Consider the following 20,023-nt stretch of genomic DNA (forward strand, 5'->3'; position numbering starts at 1 on the left):
ACCCACCCAACCAACCAAGCCCCGCACTACAAGCCCCACAATGCACCGCCGCTGTCGCGACGGGCGGCGGGAGCGGGGGGCGCGGCCCGGAGCGCGGGGTCCTCCCGCCCACTCCGCTGGGTGCGGTGTGGAGCGAGAGGCTGTGCCTGGGCAGGACACGATGTGGTTACGTTGGCATCTGCCGAGCACTGGCTGTTAGGGGGTTAGCTCAAGACGTTTTACGTTACCCCTTAAAACAGTGCCCCTTGTTAGGAAAAACAGGCCCTAGTCGCACCTTCGTGTGTGGGTGCAGCCTGCATTCATCCCCAGGTGGTATGCTTCCTGGGCATCCCTCATGATCTCTGAGAGAAATTGCTATGGGATGGCAGGTTATGGAGTGGCAGAGGCCGGATTGGAACCCAGGTCCCTGACCCTTAGTACTGTCTACCTTCGTTGGCTGCTGCCTGGCTCCCAGGGGTTCTCCTCTCTTGGAGTCTCTTGGCGTCCTGATGAAGCTAGCGGGGCAGGAATCAGTGTTTAGACCTGACCACTTTGTCCCGTGACCCCCAGTGACTGCCAAAGTTTCCAGGGTGTAGCACAAGGTGGAAAAGCTGGAGAAACGGGCCTGGAGTACTCAAGAGAAGGAACCCCATGAGAAACTGGGGTGAATGGGTTTATTTTTATTGTAAATCGCTTCAAGCCGTTTTATAGACCAGGGTGGACTCAGCTTTCTTCTGGTCACCCGCAAGTATTCTCAGATCTCTTCTGTTTCTTCTGCCTCTCCTTTCCATTTCAGACCCACTTCTGGATAATGTGCATTTTCTATTCCTCACTCCCACCAATCCAGAGAAACTATTCTTACCAGGATGTCTAACAAACTCATTAAATCCCTTGGTAGTGAAATAAGAGGGGAGAAGATGTTGCCAGTGTTGGTGGTTTAGTTGCTAAGTGGTGTCCCACCCTCAGGACCCCATGTACTGTAGCCCATTAGCCGTAAGACATGACAAACACTGGTTAGAAGCAGCTAGGTCCAAGATGGTGGAAGAGTCGACTTCCAGTAGACCTTGAGCCTCATCATATGCTCAGCCATACATTCAGTTCAGTTCAGTTCAGTTGCTCAGTCGTGTCCGACTCTCCACGACCCCATGAATCACAGCACGCCAGGCCTCCCTGTCCATCACCAACTCCCGGAGTTCACTCAAACTCATGTCCATCGAGTCGGTGATGCCATCCAGCCATCTCATCCTCTGTCGTCCCCGTCTCCTCCCACCCCCAAGCCCTCCTAGCATCAGACTCTTTTCCAGTGAGTCAACTCGTCGCATGAGGTGGCCAAAGTATTGGAGTTTCAGCTTTAGCATCAGTCCTTCCAGTGAACACCCAGGATTGATCCCCTTTAGAATGGACTGGTTGGATCTCCTTGCAGTCCAAGGGACTCTCAAGAGTCTTCTCCAACACCACAGTTCAAAAGCATCAATTCTTCGGCGATCAGCTTTCTTCACAGTCCAACTCTCACATCCATACGTGACCACGGGAAAAACCATAGCCTTGACTAGATGGATCTTGTTTGGCAAAGTCATGTCTCTGCTTTTTAATATGCTATCTAGGTTGGTCATAACTTTCCTTCCCAGGAGTAAGCGTCTTTTAATTTCATGGCTGCAATCAGCATCCGCAGTGATTTTGGAGCCCCAAAACATAAAGTCTGACACTGCTTCCACTGTTTCCCCACCTATTTCCCATGAAGTGATGGGACCAGAGGCCATGATCTGTATGTTGAGCTTCAAGCCAACCTTTTCACTCTCCTCTTTCACTTTCATCAAGAGGCTTTTTAGTTCCTCTTCGCTTTCTGCCATAAGGGTGAAGCATATGCTAAATGATAGTTTAGCAGTTCTGAGGCTAACCGTAAAAGGCCAAAAAGTGGGTAGTGACTTGATTCCTGGAAATCCCTGCCCCCCGCCACAAACTGGAATAATTCTCCCACATTAGCCTATGAAATTAGTAAGCCCATAAAAACTAACACTGATACCATGCAGGGGTCAGTGGGGCTCCTGGGCACAAGGCTGTTCTGTGTCCCCCACTTCTTTGATTATAGGAAACAGCCTTCATTCAGCCTCCATGACCCTCCCTGAGTTCCAATGGGCAGATTCAAGCAGTTGTTAATTAGAGAAGGGAGGGGTTTTGATACCAGGGAGAAACAGTCAAGAGCAGCCTTAGGGCAAGGTCCTGTTTCCCTATCAAAGGATACACACAATACTATCTTTGAGCTATTTTGCAGATACTGAAAACCCCTCAAGGTGGGAGAATGTAAGGAAGATTAACATGGTATGCTGCCCACAAGGATGTAGACCCCAGACCAGTCCTGTTGCCAAAATCTTGGCTCTATGTGCACCAATGCCGAACAGAAATATGGAGACACAATTATCACAATTACAGAGGAAAAGGAAAGGGTGGCTCTATTACTTTGCTAGGCAAAGGGGGAACACAGTAGGCGAGGGACTCAAGAACTGTGCCCCATCCCTGGTGAGTAGGAAAAGGTTATATAGTCCACAGGAGAATGTGATAAGGATCAAGGCAGTAATAGTCTATTCTTTCTTCAGCAAAGTTTCAAAAGGGTGGGTTTGCTGACAAGGTTAGGGTGTGTGCAGGGTGGTGTAGTCTCCTAATCTTGAGGAGCCTCTCTGGTCCTTTAATCTTACCTCAGGTGGTTTTGTTGCTGTTTCTCCTTTGATTAGCAACTGTTCTGCTGTTTGGAACTGAGAGAAGGTCATGAAGGCTGGAGTCTTGCCTGTAAGATATGGGGGACAAAAGGACCTTCGTGCCCAGGAGCCCCACAGGACTCTTCTCAGCATCAGTTGGCCGTGGAGGTTGATGCTGCTGACTCCAACTTACTTCACCATCAACCTATCAGAAGAATGTGCATGATCTTTGAGCAATTACTATAAAACTTAGAACTGGACATGGAACAACAGACTGGTTCTAAATAGGAAAGGGAGTATGTCAAGGTTGTATATTGTCACCCTGCTTATTTAACTTATATGCGGAGTACATCATGAAGAATGCTGGGCTGGAAGAAGCACAAGCTGGAATCAAGATTGCTGGGAGAAATATCAATAACCTCAGATATGCAGATGACACCACCCTTATGGCAGAAAGTGAAGAGGAACTAAAAAGCCTCTTGATGAAAGTGAAAGAGGAGAGTGAAAAGGTTGGCTTGAAGCTCAACATTCAGAAAACGAAGATCATGGCATCTGGTCCCATCACTTCATGGGAAACAGATGGAAAAACAGTGGAAACAATGTCAGACTTTATTTTTTTGGGCTCCAAAATCACTGCGGATGCTGATTGCAGCCATGAAATTAAAAGACGCTTACTCCTGGGAAGGAAAGTTATGACCAACCTAGATAGCATATTAAAAAGCAGAGACATGACTTTGCCAACCAAGGTCCGTCTAGTCAAGGCTATGGTTTTTCCCGTGGTCATGTATGGATGTGAGAGTTGGACTGTGAAGAAAGCTGATCGCCGAAGAATTGATGCTTTTGAACTGTGGTGTTGGAGAAGACTCTTGAGAGTCCCTTGGACTGCAAGGAGATCCAACCAGTCCATTCTAAAGGAGATCAATCCTGGGTGTTCATTGGAAGGACTGATGCTAAAGCTGAAACTCCAATACTTTGGCCACCTCATGCGACGAGTTGACTCACTGGAAAAGAGTCTGATGCTGGGAGGGCTTGGGGGTGGGAGGAGATGGGGACGACAGAAAATGAGATGGCTGGATGGCATCACCGACTCGATGGACATGAGTTTGAGTGAACTCTGGGAGTTGGTGATGGACAGGGAGGCCTGGCGTGCTGTCAATCATGGGGTCGCAAAGAGTCGGACACGACTGAGCGACTGAACTGAACTGAACTGAAAGTTGAAATGCACAGATTTGAGGGCATTAGCCCACTGTGGCCCGCTTTTCCTGGCAAAGTAATATAGCTTCTCTTTTCTACTTCACCCCAAAATCTCTGTGATTTGATTCAGCACTGGTGTTCAGAGAAGTTGCACTTTTGGCATCAATATTTCAAGACTCTCCCTCCCCTTCTCCTTCTCTTCCTCTCTCTTGCCTTCCCAGATGGCCCACACTCTGTCTGTGGGATGTGTTTCTGCCTAAATAAATTCACTTCTTACCTATCACTGCATCACAACGAAGCAAGGTTAAACTCACTAGCAACAGTAGCATCTTAGTTCTTATCTTACTTGACTTCCTGGAACCATTTAATGGTGTTAAATCTTAGCAGATGTCTTAGTCTTCTTGGGCTATCTTAACTATATACCATAGAGGGGTGAGGTGATAACAGGAATTTATTTCTCACAGTTCTGGAGGCTAGGAAATCTGAGACCAAGGGGTCAGCAGATTCAGTTCCCTGCTGGAGTCCTCTTGGCTTGCCAGCAGCCACCTTCTCACTGTGTCCTCACATGGCAGAGAGCAAGTCCTGCTCTCTCGACGCTAATCCCATGATAGGGCCTCACCCTCTTGACCTCATCCAAATTTAATTACCTCCCAAGAGCCCCACCTCCAAATAATATCACTAGTATTTCATTGGGGGTTGTTGTTCAGTCACTAGTCATGTCTGACTTTGTGACCCCATGGACTGCAACACCCCAGTCCTCCCTGTCCTTCACCAGCTCCTGGAGTTTGCTCGAACTCATGTCCATTGAGTTGGTGATGCCATCCAACCATCTCATCCTCTGTCATACCCTACTCCTCCTGCCTTCAGTCTTTCCCAGCATCAAGGTCTTTTCCAGTGAGTCAGCTCTTCACATCAGATGGCCAAAGTATTGGAACTTCAGCTTCAGCATCAATCCTTCCAATGAATATTCAGGATGGATTTCCTTTAGGATTGACTGGTTGGATCTCCTTGCTATACAAGGGCCTCTCAAACATCTTCAAAAGCAATTCCTCAGTGCTCAGCCTTCTTTCTCGTCCAACTCTCGCATCAGTACATGACTAATGGAAAGACCATAGCTTTGACTATACAGACCTTTGTCGGCAAAGTGATGTCTTTGCTTTTTATATGCTGTCTAGGTTTGTCATAGCTTTCCTTCCAAGAAGCAAGCATCTTCTGATTTCATGGCTGTAGTCACCATCTGCAGTGATTTTGGAGCCCACGAAGAGAAAATCTGTCACTGCTTCCACTTTTTCCCCTTTCTATTTGCCATGAAGTGATGGGACTGGATGCCATGATCTTAGTTTTTTAAATGCTGGGTTTCAAGCCAACTTTTTGCTCACCTCTTTCACCTTCATTGAGAGGCTCTTTAGTTCTCTTTGTTTTCTGCCATTAGAGTGGTATCATTTGCGTATCTGAGATTATCGATATTTCTCCTGGCAATCTTGATTCCAGCTTGTGCTTCATTCAGCCCAGCATTTTGCATGAGGTACTCTGTATATAAATTAAATAAACTGGGTGACAATATACAGGCTTGATGTACTCCTTTCCCAATTTGGGACCAGTCTGTAGTTCCATGTCCAGTTCTAATTGTTGCTCTTGACCCACATACAGGTTTCTCAGGAGACAAACAATACCAATGGGTTTGGTAGTCCCATCTCTTTAAGAATTTTCCATAGTTTGGTGTGATCCACACAGTCAAAGGCTTTAGTGCAGTCAATGAAGCAGAAGTAGATGTTTTTCTAGAATTCCCTTGCTTTCTCTATGATCCAACAGAAGTTGGCAATTTGATCTCTGGTTCCTCTGCTTTTTCTAAACCCAACTTGTACTCTGGAAGTTCTTGATTCAAGTTCTGCTGAAGCCTAGCTTGAAGGGTTTTGAGCATAACCTTACTGGCATGGGAAATGAACACAACTGTCAGGTAGTTTGAACATTCTTTAGCACTGTCCTTCTTTGGGACTGGGATGAAAACTAACCTTTTCCAGTCCTGTGGCCACTGCTGAGTTCCACATTTGCTGACACATTTGAGTGCAGCACTTTGACAGCATCATCTTCTAGAATTTGAAATAGCTCAGGTGGAACTCCATCCACCTCCACTAGCTTTGTTGGTAGTAATGCTTCCTAAGGCCCACTTGACTTCAAACCCCAGGATGTCTGGCCCCAGGTGAGTGATCACACCATCGTGATTATCTGGGTCATTAAGACCTTTTTGTATAGTTCCTCTGTGTATTCTTATCACCCCTTCTCGATAGCTTCTGCCTCTGTTAGGTCCTTAAAGTTTCTGTCCTTTGTTGTACCCAACCTTGCATGAAATGTTCCTTTGGTATCTCCAATTTTCTTGAAAAGATCTCTTAAGTCTTTCCCTTTCTATTGTTTTCCCCTGTTTCTTTGCATTGTTCCTTGAAGAAGGCCTTCTTATCTCTCCTTGCTATTCTTTGGAACTCTGCCTTCAGTAGAGTATATCTTTCCCTTTCTCCCCTGCTTTTTGCTTCTCTTCTTTCCTCAGCTATTTGTAAAGCTTCCTCAGACAACCACTTTGCCTTCTTGCATTTCTTTTTCTTTGGGATGGTTTTGGTCACCACTTGTGCAATGTTGTGACCCTCTGTCCATAGTTCTTTAGGCACTCTGTCTACCAGATGTAATCCCTTGAATCTATTCATCACCTCCACTGTATAATCAGAAGAGATTTGATTTGTGTCATACTCATTGGCCTACTGGATTTCTTCAATTTAAGCCTGAATTTCACAATAAGGAGCTGATGATCTGAGCAACAGGCAGTTCCAGGTCTTTTTTTGCCCACTCTATAGAGCTTCTTCATTTTCAATTGCAGAGAATGTAATCAATTTGATTTCAGTATTGACCATTTGGTGATGTCACGTGTAGAGTCATCTCTTGTGTTATTGAAAAAGGGTGTCTGCTATGAGTGGTGTGTTCTCTTGGCAAAACTCTGTTAGCTTTTGTACATTGGGAGTTAGGGCATCAACAAATCTTGTTTGGGGGGATACATCCCATTCAGTCCTTAACAGCCGGTTAATAAAGAATGTTTCCTGTCTCCAAATTTAGAACTGACGGAGAAGTGAGACAAAGAAGATGTTCAAATGGAGAGAAAAAATGTCATCTTTGTTGTCAATAAAGGCGGGATTGGAGAAAGTGGCTTAGATGTGGGGTTAAAATAGACTTGCTAATCCTTTTCCATGAAACAGCTGGATTACCCACCAGATTAATGACATAGCACATCAAACAAGGGCAGGAGAATATTAAGAATATTAACAGCCTAGATGGCAGAGGCATCAAAGAAAAGGGATAGGCACTGATGTGAGAATAGAAACTGTCTAGGAACCTTACAGGGCCAGTCTCTTCCCCAGCAGAGGGAGAGCATCATGACCCACCCCCTCTACGGATGGGCAGGGCAGAAGAGTCCAAAAGCATCTGGATTGAGCATACCTACTGCTTTCTCCCAAACTGCTTTCAAACAAATCACTCTTCTGGGGAGAAGTGAATAAAGCTTAGCAGGGGAACCTAAAAGTATGACTTCAGTCCTGTGTTTCAAACTGTAGTTTAGTGAATTGTGAAATCAATTTATGGCAGAGTGGATATAGCTAAAGGGCAAATAAGAAAGTATGAGGATCACACTGAGAAAACTTCCTAAAAAGCATGAAGAAGATATAGATATTTTAAACATGATAGATATTAAGAATATAGATACTTTAAAGATACAGATTTTTAAGTGTGTATGTGTTTGTGCTGAGGGACCATATCTATTCTATATATATTAAAAATGTCTATATCTTCATGCTTGAAGTCTTTATTTCTCTAGGATATTTTTCATGTCTGATTCTACAGTTGGTTCTTTTGTGTGATTCTTGTTCCTCCTTCATATTTCCCCAATCCACTCTTTTCTTTCTTATTTATTTATTTTTAAACATTTTATTGTTGCAGCACTGTTTATAATAGCCAGGACATGGAAGCAACCTAGATGTCCATCTGCAGACAAATGGATAAGAAAGCTTTGGTACATATACACAATGGAGTATTATTCAGCCATTAAAAAGAATACATTTGAATCAGTTCTAATGAGGTGGATGAAACTGGAGCCTATTATACAGAGTGAAGTAAGCCAGAAAGAAAAACACCAATACAGTATACTAACGCATATATATGGAATTTAGAGAGATGCAAATGATAACCCTGTATACGAGACAGCAAAAGAGACACAGATGTATAGAACAGTCTTTGGGACTCTGTGGGAGAGGGTGAGGGTGGGATGGTTTGGGAGAATGGCATTGAAACATGTATGTTGTTATATGTGAAACGAATCACCAGTTCAGGATCGATGCATGTTATAGGATGCTCAGGGCTGGTATGTGGGGATGACCCAGAGGGATGATAAAGGGAGGAGAGAGGTGGGAGGGGGGCTCAGGAGGGGGAACTCATGTACACCTGGGGCGAATTCATGTCAACGTGTGGCAAAACCAACCAATATAATATTGTAAAATAATTTGCCTCCAATAAAAAATAAATAAATTAAAAAGAAAAAAAACATTTTATTGGCGTAGAGTTGATTTACAATGTGTTAGTTTCAAGTGTACAGCAAAGTGAATCAGTTGTACATATACATATTAATATATCCGCTTTCTCTAGATTCTTTTCCCATTGCAGAGTATTGAGGAGAGTTCCCTGTGCTATACAGTAGGTTCGCATTCAGTCAGTCAGTCAGTCAGTTCAGTCGCTCAGTCGTGTCCGACTCTCCGCGACCCCATGAATCACAGCACGCCAGGCCTCCCTGTCCATCACCAACTCCCGGAGTTCACTCAAACTCATGTCCACAGAGTCGGTGATGCCATCCAGCCATCTCATTCTCCGTCGTCCCCTTCTCCTCCCGCCCCCAACCTTTCCCAGCATCAGAGTCTTTTCCAGTGAGGCAACTCGTCGCATGAGGTGGCCAAAGTATTGCAGTTTCAGCTTTAGCCTCAGTCCCTCCAATGAACATCCAGGATTGATCTCCTCTAGAATGGACTGGTTGGATCTCCTTGCAGTATAAGGGACTCTCAAGAGTCTTCTCCAACACCACAGTTCAAAAGCATCGATTCTTCGGCGGTCAGCCTTCTTCCCAGTCCAACTCTCACATCCATACATGACCACGGGAAAAACCATTGCCTTGACTAGATGGACCTTGGTTGGCAAAGTAATGTCTCTGCTTTTTAATATACTATCAAGGTTGGTCATAACTTTCCTTCCAAGGAGCAAGCGTCTTTTAATTTCATGGCTGCAATCAGCATCTGCAGTGATTTTGGAGCCCAAAAAAACAAAGTCTGACACTGTTTCCACTGTTTTTCCATCTATTTCCCATGAAGTGATGGGACCAGATGCCATGATCTTTGTTTTCTGAATGTTGAGCTTCAAGCCAACCTTTTCACTCTCCTCTTTCACTTTCATCAAGAGGCTTTTGAGTTCCTCTTCACTTTCTGCCATAAGGGTAGTGTCATCTGCATATCTGAGGTTATTGATATTTCTCCCAGCAATCTTGATTCCAGCTTGTGCTTCTTCCAGCCCAGAGTTACCTCTTTTACATATAGCAGCGTGTATGTGTCAATCCCAGTCTCCCAATTTATCCCTCCTTCCTTCACCCACTGGTGACCATATGTTTGTTTCCTACATCTGTAACTCTGTTTCTGTTTTATTGATAAGTTCATTTGTACCTTTTTCTTCTTAGATTTCAGATGTATGTGATATCAAAGGATATTTGTCTTTTTGTCTTTCTGTGTCTGACTTACTTCAGTCTCTAGGTCCATCCATGTCGCTGCAAATTGCATTGTTTTGTCCTTTTTAATGCCTTTTCAGTTCAGTTCAGTTCAGCCGCTCAGTCATGTCCGACTCTTTGCGACCCCATGAATCACAGCACTCCAGACCTCCTTGTCCATCACTAACTCCTGGAGTTCACTCCGACTCATGTCTATCAAGTCGGTGATGCCATCCAGCCATCTCATTCTCTGTCGTCCCTGGCTCCTCCCGCCCCCAATCCCTCCCAGCATCAGAGTCTTTTCCAGTGAGTCAATTCTCGCATTACAGTAGTACTTAAAATGTGTATTTTCATTTCCTGTCCTGCCTAGTTGGTTAACTCTGTTGTTTGTGGATAAGGTTGCACTGTGTGTTGTCTTTCTCTGGCTGGGTGTGTTTCCCTCAGCTGTATCTCTTATCTGCCCTGTGGCTTCTCTTTCTTTGGGGCCAGAACTGAGTGCCTGAGGGAGGCAGCAAAGCCCAGGTGTAGCTTGAACTTATTTTGGTGAGTTGAGGAGATGGTGGTGTAGTCTAGTCTATTTGGTCCTGAGCATCCCCAGAGAACTTCCCCATACCTCTCTCTGTCCAGATAAGACTCTTACTAGAAAAGCTGCCACTCACGGCTGCTGTAACCTGGTACCTAGGGCATTGGGAGGGGGAAGAAAGTGTGGTGGAAGAGAGGCTAAGGCACAGGCCAGTCACTGCCCTGTGGTTGTTTTTGCCACCCATACCCCCCAATCTCCTGAGGCTTGAAGCCACCCACAACCAGCCAGTACCTTCTCAGCCTGCAGTCATGATATGGTGATAGCTATAGGGCTGGTCAAGGTCTGTCCCAGGCAAGGTGCAGAAAACAAAGGTGTATCTATCTGAAAACTCTGATAGGGCTCTGTGTTCTGCTCCTGGGCTACCATCGTCCACACCCTAGCCTGGCCCTCTTCAGGTAACCACAGAGCTAGTTTCTCAGATCTGCCAACTTCCCTGTGACTCTCAGGTATCCTCCTGACCTAGGACTGGATTCTGCTATCTACCAACTTGTCAACTTACTCCCACCTCCTAAAAGAAAACCAGCCTGGAGAGAGGAAGTGACTCCCCCAACATTGTGTAGTCAATAAAGGATGCAACTGGGGTTTGCACCGGGTCTCTGTGATTTCAAAACCCATGCTTTAAATATCCTAGATCCTCCCTTATAGTTGCTGAAACCTAGGTCCACTCATTTTATCAGACTTTTCTTCTGAAAAATAAGTGAAACTCAGAGTTGTCTCTGAAGTCTCTCACGCATGTTGGAAGGGAGAAGAGTAGCAGGGTTAAAAGTTATTAGAGCATAACAGAGTTATGTGAGGAGCAGTTAACAAAATGACTTCATAGGACGGGAGGCAGCCGACTGAGCAATGCTGAGTGTGATGAGAATTCAGGAGGGCTTCTACTGTCTAGGGGACCAAGATTGTTAAAGGGGAATCTCACAGTAATTTTCTTGGTGCTCTTAACCAAAAGGGCAGTGGCTGTAATGGCTCCAATGCCAAGGAGAGTATTCCATGCCACAGGATCCAGTTGCTGGCTGTAATACCCTGAGGATTAATGGTGGTCCCATGTTTTTGGGTGAATATCCTCAGGGCATTCTCCTTTTTATATTACAAAAAGGAGAAAAGGGAATCTGGTAATTGCAATGTCCAAGAGCAGGTGGGTTCATCAGATTCTCCTTTAAGGCCTTGGAAACTATGGTGTCTGGTTCTTCTCATAAAATTGGGTCCAGGTTGTTATTGTTTAGTAAGATATTACAGAGGTTTGGCCTTAAGAAATTGGTTATCCAATTTTGGCAATAACCAACTAGCCCAAGAAAACCTCCCAGCTGGCATTTGGTTTGGGGAGACTTGGGACACCATGAAGTCTTATCTGGACCTGAGTGTAGCCCTTGTTTGGTATCAGATGTCCTAAATATTGAAACTGGGTTTGGACAAACTACAATTTTTCTTTGGTGACCTTCAGACTAATGTGACTTAGCAGCAGCAGCAGCAGCAGTCCCTTTGAGGTTAAAATCTTTAGCGGGACTTCCCTGGTGGCACAGTGGACAAGAATCCACCTGATAATGCAGAGGACGATCCAGGTCTAGGTAGATTCCACATGCAGAGGAGCAACTAAGCCTGTGAGCCACGACTACTGAAGCCCACACGCCTAGAGCTGTGCTCCGCAGCAAGAGAAGCCACCATAATAAGTCGTCACACAGACTGCAGTGAAGAATAGCCCCGCTTGCCACCCCTAGAGGAGGCCCAGAGCCAAAAATAAGTAAATAAAAACAAAAAACAAATGAACAAAAAGCAGAAAAAATTAAAAGTAAATACATAAACGCTTTCACAAGTGGATGCTTTTTTCTGTGAGAAGCTTGAGAAAGAGAAAAAAGAAGCAAATCATCTATACATTGCAACAAGGTAGAACATCTAGGGAAATTTAAACCATCCAGATCAGCCTTTAGGATTTGCAGGAAATAAGGAGCGACTGAACTGAACTGAACTGAAAACCTTAAGACATTACTCTCCAGGTGAATTGTTTTTCTTACCAAGTGAAGGCAAGAAGGTAGTGTTAGCTAGCTTCATCAACTTGAGTACTAAAGAATGCACCGCATAAATCAATTACAGTAAAATTTTACATCTGGTGGGGATGGATGTTAGCAACATGAGGGTTAGGGACAATAGGGTGTTTGTTGCTCTGAGGTCCTGCACAAACCTCCACCCTTGACCGTTAGGTTTTCCCACTGATAAAATGGGAGTGTTACAGGGCTAATGCAAGACCTAATGAGGCTTTGAGCCTTGCAACTATTATGGGCCTTAGGCCTTGAAAAATTTCTTACAGGGTATTAATTAGTTCTGGGGAGAGGTTTTGAGGGGTCTATATGAATCTTGAAGGGAAGTGTACTATGAATTTTGCAAACATTAGTTGGAGATTTTGCCCATAAAGAGGATGGTAGCTGATTCAATAGAGACAAATGATCAATGTTTCTAAAATAAGCTCTAATTCTATCAGAAATGGAACAGATAAAAGATATCAAAGGGTTATTTACTTCACCTGGTGGGTGACTTTGATGCCTACCCTCAAATTCTAGAATTATTTCCATTTTTGGGGAGAAAGAAATTCTTGGCATGATACTTCTCTAAGAAGTCTAGGCCTAATAAATGGATGAGTGGAGGAGCTATGAAGAAAAGGATGTATATCTTTCAAAGGACCTAGACAAAAAAAAGAATAGTTCAAAGGACAGGAAGCTGTTGATGTTCATTAGAGATCCCCACTATTTGAACTGTATTAGTCTTCCAAGGCAGGAGCTGCTTTGTAGTAGTGGGGTTGGGCACAGAGAGTGTGGTTCCTATGTCAACTGAACTAGAAGAGATCCATCTCAAGTCTGGAGGAATATTTCTCCAAGCTGGGAGAGGGAGGATTGGGAAGAGCCCTTGTACTTCCTTGGAGCCCCATCATTAACAGTTGGGAGAAAGTTGGAAAGGCTGTTTAGAGGGCTGATGTTGTCTGCCATGTTTGAGTCTGTGAAAAGTGAAACTCGCTGAGTCGTATCCAGCCCAGGAATCGAATTGGCGTCTTCTGCATTGCAGGTGGATTCCTTCCCATCTGTCTGTAACAACCTCTTTCTTAGTGTCCTGACTCTTTGCAATAATAGCAGCAACTACTGGGTTGGGAAGATCCCCTGAGAAGGGATAGGCTACCCACTCCAGTATTGGGCTTCCCTGGTGGTCAGACAGTAAAGAATCTGCCTGCAATGCAGGAAGACCTGGATTCGATCCCTAGGTTGTCCCCTAGAGAAGGGAATGGCTACCCACTCCAGTATTCTTGCCTGGAGAATTCCATGGACAGAGGAGCTTGGCAGGACAGAGGACCCCATGTGTCCATGGGGTCACAAAGAGTCAGACATGACTGAGTGACTAATACTTATACTTTTTCACAAGGGTATTAATTTTGTTTAGGGGACTTCATTTGTGGAGTTGAAGATTAAGAATTTTGGTGGTCTTCCTTCTAGGTGACTCATGTAGAGTGTGAGGGATGGTTTGCCAGATTACCTCAATCTGGAGGGGACATAGTTTCCTACTTCATCTTGGTCCTTTTATTAGAAGGGAAGGGACCTGGTTCAGCCCACTAATACAGAGTCAAAAGTAACCCAAGGGGAATCAGTAGCTGAAAGAAGATGAGTATGTTTTTAAAAAATAATCTGAAGTTGATTGTAGTAGTCATGAACAGGTTCATCAGATTTTTGTGGGCAAGTTTGAATTTTGTCCCAATTGATATGCTTTGAAAAAGCCCTAGAAATTGCTTGATGAAGTCACCTAGCAGTTGTCCAAAAGTGAAAAGTCCAAGTAAAAGCCACTCAGTCGTGTCCCATTCTTTGCAACCGTGGACTATACAATCCATGGAATTCTCCAGGCCAGAATACTGGAGTGGGAAGGTTGTCCAAGCCAAATCATATAATAAATTAGTGGACCGCTCTCCCAGCTGTCATTCTAGAGACCATTCATGATTTTTCCTGTTTTTTATCCAGGTTTTCATCCAGTGCTGGGGCCTGGTCTTTACTGACAAGCATATGAACTAGCTAATATAGGTCCGAGAAACCAGGTAAGTAAATCTGAATGACTATATTAAATTCCTCAGCAAATCTGTGAGGTTTTTCAGTTACTTGGGAAAATTGTTAAGTAACTGAACTATGAAAAATTGAACTATGTTCAGTTAACTAGTTCAAGTAAAATAAAACTATGTTAACTAGTTCAAGTAAAATTGAAATGTGGCTTGAAGTTCAATTTAAGTCCAGGGAATATAAGAAATTAAGTGTTTAACCGCTGCCTCCTCAAGAGGTTTAATTTTATTTATTTATTTTTTTTTGACATGTACACTTGATTATTTTATTTTCCATTCCAATTTATGTCATCAGATTTCTTTATAATACTTACAATGAACAGTGTTTCCTTGTTTCATATTTATTCACTTACATATTTGTTTATCCTGCCATTGATTTCTTAATAATAATAATTTTAGATATTACTGCACACAGACTAAGAACATGATCCCCATAGATGCCTGGCATCTCCCTATAGGATCACTTCAAAACAGAGTGAAGTATTAGATTTTTTGTGTTGACCTGTGGTGATCCTCATCAAAGACTCATACCACAAGTCATCATTATTTGTCCATATTTGTCCTCGTTACCTTCCTTCACGTCAACACCTTTTACTGATCATCCATTCACTATTAACAATAAAAAAAAAAGTGCTTCATGGTCACAAAAACTTCATTTGTCTATAGAATGACTTCCCACAGAAACTGTCATCAATTGACCTCAAAGTTTCCTACCCAGATTCATTAATATAATGTTTCATATTAACCCTACTTCTACTATTTGGCCATGGTTCACAATCATTATTTTTTTTTTATCGAATTTAAAGAATGCAGTGAAAATCTTACAAAAATGAAAACCACAAAACCAAGAAGAGGTCTGACTATGACTCACGTTGTTCTCCTAACCCTTATCACATCAAACGCAACCACAGAATTCATGACCACGAGGAAGGCTTACACTAGCCTATGGTGACCAGTCTAAGGAGGAGAAGATAAACTAGAAGATAAAAAATACGTCAAGATATTATTTTAATTAGTCTTTGAATTCCATGTTTCATTTAGTCATTTAAGTAGGTAGTGAACTGGGGTCATTTATACTTCAGTTTCTCCTAACTGAATGAACAATATCAATTTTGACACGGACACAGATCATAGATACATTACATAGAGAACATAAACAATTGACTTATCAATCACTATATCATTCTTAGCGAAAGAATAACATTCCTGTACCATAAATTTCCTAATTTACATTTGTTTTTAATGTATATTAATAGAATTTCTTGCCTAACCATGTTTCTATGGTTGAACAGTTACACCAATTTCATCTTTATATATTATTTCATTGATCCAATTGTAAACATAAAAAGAAAATATATGAACATAAAACAAGATACTTGTATATTCCTGACAGGTGTCTATAGGGTCACCTGGAACAGAGGCAATGGGTCGCCATTTGTATTGGACCTCAGAGTTCCAGACACGTATTCATTGCACATGACTCATACACGCACCTAAAAACCATCATTGATCAAGAGGTTTAATTTTAAAGAGCTAGGTTTCAAAGGAAAAGCAGGAATGGAGCATTTCAGAGAAAAGAGAGAGGCTGGTGAGAGATTTAGCATGGGGGACTTGAGAGTACAGAGGAGGTGTGAGTGGTATACCAGGGAAGGAGAAAGACGGCGCTGGGATGGTGAGAGATAGCATGGTGCCAGAGGCAGAATGGGAGACAAACCAAGGAAGAAGAATCCACGGCTTTGGGAAACATTCTGTTTTTCTTTATTTGCCTCAGTTAATCTTAAAATCTTATTCTGCAGAGAGGTAATTTCAGACTCCTGATAACATTGGGAGCCCTCAAAATAGACTTACTACTTAGTTCTGGAAATTTTTTGAGCTATTGTAGTCCACTTTGGTTTTAAGGAAATTAAGCCTGAGGATTTCAAAAGTTCCTCTAAATGGTCACTGATACTCTAAATTGCCTTTAGTCAGGTTACTCCGTTTGTTGAAACGTGGATGGAGAATTATCCAGTTTTTATTTATTTTTATTACTCTTAAAAATATTGTAATTAATTAATTTATTATTTACTTGGCTGCACCGGGTCTTAGTTGCGGCATGCATGCGTGATCTTCAGTTGCAGCACACAAACTGTTGTGGTGTGTGGGAACGAGTTTCCTGACCAGGAATCGGGCCTAGGCCCCCTGCATTGGGAGTGCAGAGTCTTAGCCACTGAACCACCAGGGAAAACCCAAGAATGATTCAGTTTTTAAATATAAAATCATCCAGAGTCCCTATAGTGAGGATACCCTCAAAATATTCAGGTAACTGATAGCTGAGAAAAACTCACAGGTTTTTCTGTAAAGGGACAATTTCAAAACAGCTCGAACAACTCGGTTCAAACAACTTGCAAGACGATATCATCCAATTCTAAGGAAATACCTTGGTCCCAGAGAAGCCAGGCTAGAGACATTCTGAGTTTCCAGAGAAGTGCCCCTGCTCCTAAAGAATATGCTGTGGGTGGAACTGGCAGTCTCAGTGAAGCAGCTTCTGTTCCCAAAGGAAAGGGCCCACAGCCTCTCAGCTAGCTTCAGCTGAAACACTCTGATCTCAAAAATCAGACCAAAGGGCCAAGCAAGGACTCACATACAGAAACAAGACCTTAACCACAAAGATGAAAGCTTTAAGTAGATCCCCCACCCCTAAGCCTGAAGAGTGTCGAAGGCAAAGAGGTTGTCAGCTTGATCCAGGAGAAAGATAGACCTTTAGAGTCCAGGGTTGGTGAGAAAGACAGTCACAGTGGGCTCAATTGTGGATGCTGCACCTGTTTGCTCACCAGTCTCAGAGCCAGCAGGGGTCATCTGGCCCCGCTATGGGCCACCAAAATGTTGACTTAAAGCAAATAATCTGCCAGATATTTCTCCAGCCAAGGTGGGCTTATTCAGGATCAGCAGAGAATTGCAATTTGGGGCCTGTGGGAATTTACTGTGGGAAGCCATGTACAAGTCCTTGCATTGCAAGGGAAGAAGAACTCTTTTATAAAGGGGAAAAGGAAGCTGGGATGGCTACAATAAACAAAGAGTCCATGCTTTTCATTGGATGAGTCTTTGTCAGGAAGGAAGAGGAAACTTTCTTCTTCCCGTTGGACTCTGCTATCATCATCAACAGAGTGTGAGAGTCTCCTGTGTTTGGTCTTCTGACTATTTATTTGAGATTTCTGTTTATTAATTTTTTACACTGGAAATAAATACCCAGAAGATTCCCTCTTCTACCTAACTTCGACCTCATTACTGGTTATACTGACCCCTACTGTCCTCAAATCCTGGTTGGGAACTATTGTTTGTGCAAAGAAAATTGGTCTTGGAGTCAGCAAGACTTGAACAGAGCAAAGCATAGTGGTATCAGAAAGATCTGGGCTTAGTTTCTTGACCCATGGGGCTTCCCTGGTGGTCCAGAGGTTAAGACTCTGCTCTCCCACCGCAGAGGGTGTGGGTTTGATCCCTACTTGGGGAACTAAGATCCAACATGGTGCATGGCGTGGCCAAAAAGTAGAAAACAAAGCAAAAAATAAAAACCAACCACCTCAATTTCTAGACCCTCTATGGCCTTCATCATGCCACATAACCTCCCTGAGGTTTCTTCAACTGCAAAATGAGGATAGTGATTGTGGCAGACACTGTTGGTGGCCCACCCAACAGCCATTCCTCTGTTTTTTCTTGCTAACAGAATCCCTGTTAGCAACTCTATTCTTGGTATGTGAACAGCCTCAAGAGGAGTCATGATTTAAAACTAAGTCATGATTTAAAACTGGAGCCTTCCAATTCCTGTTGATCAGTGTTAGTTAGGGGTGAACAGCTGGCTCGGTTCTGGCCCAGGGGATGCAGGTAGCAGACCGCCAGCATTTCTAGGAAGTATCCTTTTCCCTTCCCACAGAGAGTGCTGTCATGCGAGGAAGGTATGCTTTGTGAGCTGGGGCAACCACAGTGCAAACATCAGCTCCAAGCCTGCAAATGAAACCCTTGCTGAGGGAAGGCATGAATGGGAAGGAAAACCCAAGTCTCTGAGGATATCATGGAGCTTCCAAACCAATTCAAGGTCAAATTTCCTAGACTCTTTGTTGAGTAAACAACAAACACCTTTCGGCCATTGTTAGTTGAGTTTTTCTCTTGATTGCAGCCAAATGTGTTGTAACCAATATAATGATGCTTCTGGATAAGGCAGTGTATGTAAGAGTGTCTATTCTTGTGCATGATGTAGGCACTCAAATGATGTTAGCTTCCTCACCACCTTTGACCCTTCATCCTGCCCGTCCTACTGAGAGAGTCAATTCCTAGGCAGATTGATAAGAAGTCCAGGTGTCCCCAAGGAGAGAGGGGTCTGGGGTTCTCGAGGAGAGGAAAGGACAAACTTTTTGTTTCCTTTTTCTCTATATTCCTTAGTCTCAGTCACATAAAAATTTTTTTCTTTAAGCCTGGAACTGATGATCATACAACAAACAACTAAGCCTGGAACTGATGATTACACAACAAACAACTCAGTTTAAACTCTGTACTAGGGATTTTACAACAAGTGTATCCTGCTTGAGAACAGTTTCTCCTTCCTGAAAACCTTCTGACTAATCGTGATATCTTAGAATGTATATTATGGGAGTGGGTCTGGTAAAATTTTACAACCTTGAGACATTCTTTTGATTTATTGTAATAATTAATTAAAAAGTGTGTAACTCCCTTGCTAATACTAGCAATGGGGACATTCTCTGTCCCCCTTCTGATGTCTATGTCAGAGGTTTTCTCTGTCGCTTTCATACTTTAATAAAACTGTGCTATACAAAAGCTCTTGAGTGATCAAGCCAGGTCCCTGGTCCTAAAGCTATGGACTGCGACCCTATGGACTGCAGCCTACCAGGCTTTTCTGTCCACAGGATTCTTCAGGCAAGAATACTGGAGTGGGTTGCCATGCCCTCCTCCAGGGGATCTTCCCAACCCAGGGAATGAATGAAGGTCTTTCGCATTGCAGGCAGATTCTTTACTGTCTCAGCCACCAGGGAAGCCCAAGAATACTGGAGTGGGTAACCTATTCCTTCTCCAGGGGCTCTTCCTGACCCAGGAATTGAATCGAGGTCTCCTGCATTGCAGGTGGCTTCTTTACCAGCTGAGCTACTAGGGAAGCCCATTAGTGTGGTAGGGCTGCCCTAATAGAGTATCACTGACTATGTGGTTTCAACAACAGAAATTGCTTTTCTCAGTTCTGGAGACTAGAAGTGCAAGCTCAAGTTGTGGGCAGGTTTGATTTCTTTTGCAGCCTCTCTCTTTGGCTTGCAGACTGCCTCATTTTCACTGTGACCTCACATGGCCTTTACGCTGTGCTTCTGTAACCCTGGGGCCTCTTAAAAGGACACCAGCCTTATTTAAACCTAATCACCCCATTACAGACCTTACCTATAAATACTGTTAGTTCTGAGGCACTGGGGTTTGGGACTTCATCAGATGAATTTTGGGCAGACACAATTCAGCCTATAACAGCCAGGGACTGTATCTTTCTCCCCAGTGTACCCAGAGTACCATGCGTAGCACCTGACATAAAGTAAGACACAAGAACACATTTCTATCTAACCAACTGCCCAGGACTAGCTGTGTGACAATTCCTGGGTTCCTTCTGTTCTCTTCACCTTAGTTGCATTATCTATGATAGCAGGTGGCCGAAGGTGGTTTCAAAGGACAGGCTGACAGTTGACCAAGCATCCTTA

At 43.5% G+C, this 20,023-nt stretch overlaps 1 non-coding gene across 1 annotated transcript; it reads right to left on the reverse strand.

The window, feature by feature from the left end:
* Window positions 1-15,743: 15,743 nt before the first annotated feature.
* Window positions 15,744-15,817, reverse strand: LOC129559656 (small nucleolar RNA SNORD113/SNORD114 family). The gene has a single exon (XR_008686600.1). It is a non-coding gene; the product is annotated as a small nucleolar RNA SNORD113/SNORD114 family (small nucleolar RNA).
* Window positions 15,818-20,023: the final 4,206 nt, after the last annotated feature.

This window comes from Moschus berezovskii, chromosome 8, assembly GCF_049115385.1.
Source record: "Moschus berezovskii isolate FMDL1 chromosome 8, NW_MosBer_1.0, whole genome shotgun sequence".
Taxonomy (NCBI): Eukaryota; Metazoa; Chordata; class Mammalia; order Artiodactyla; family Moschidae; genus Moschus; species Moschus berezovskii.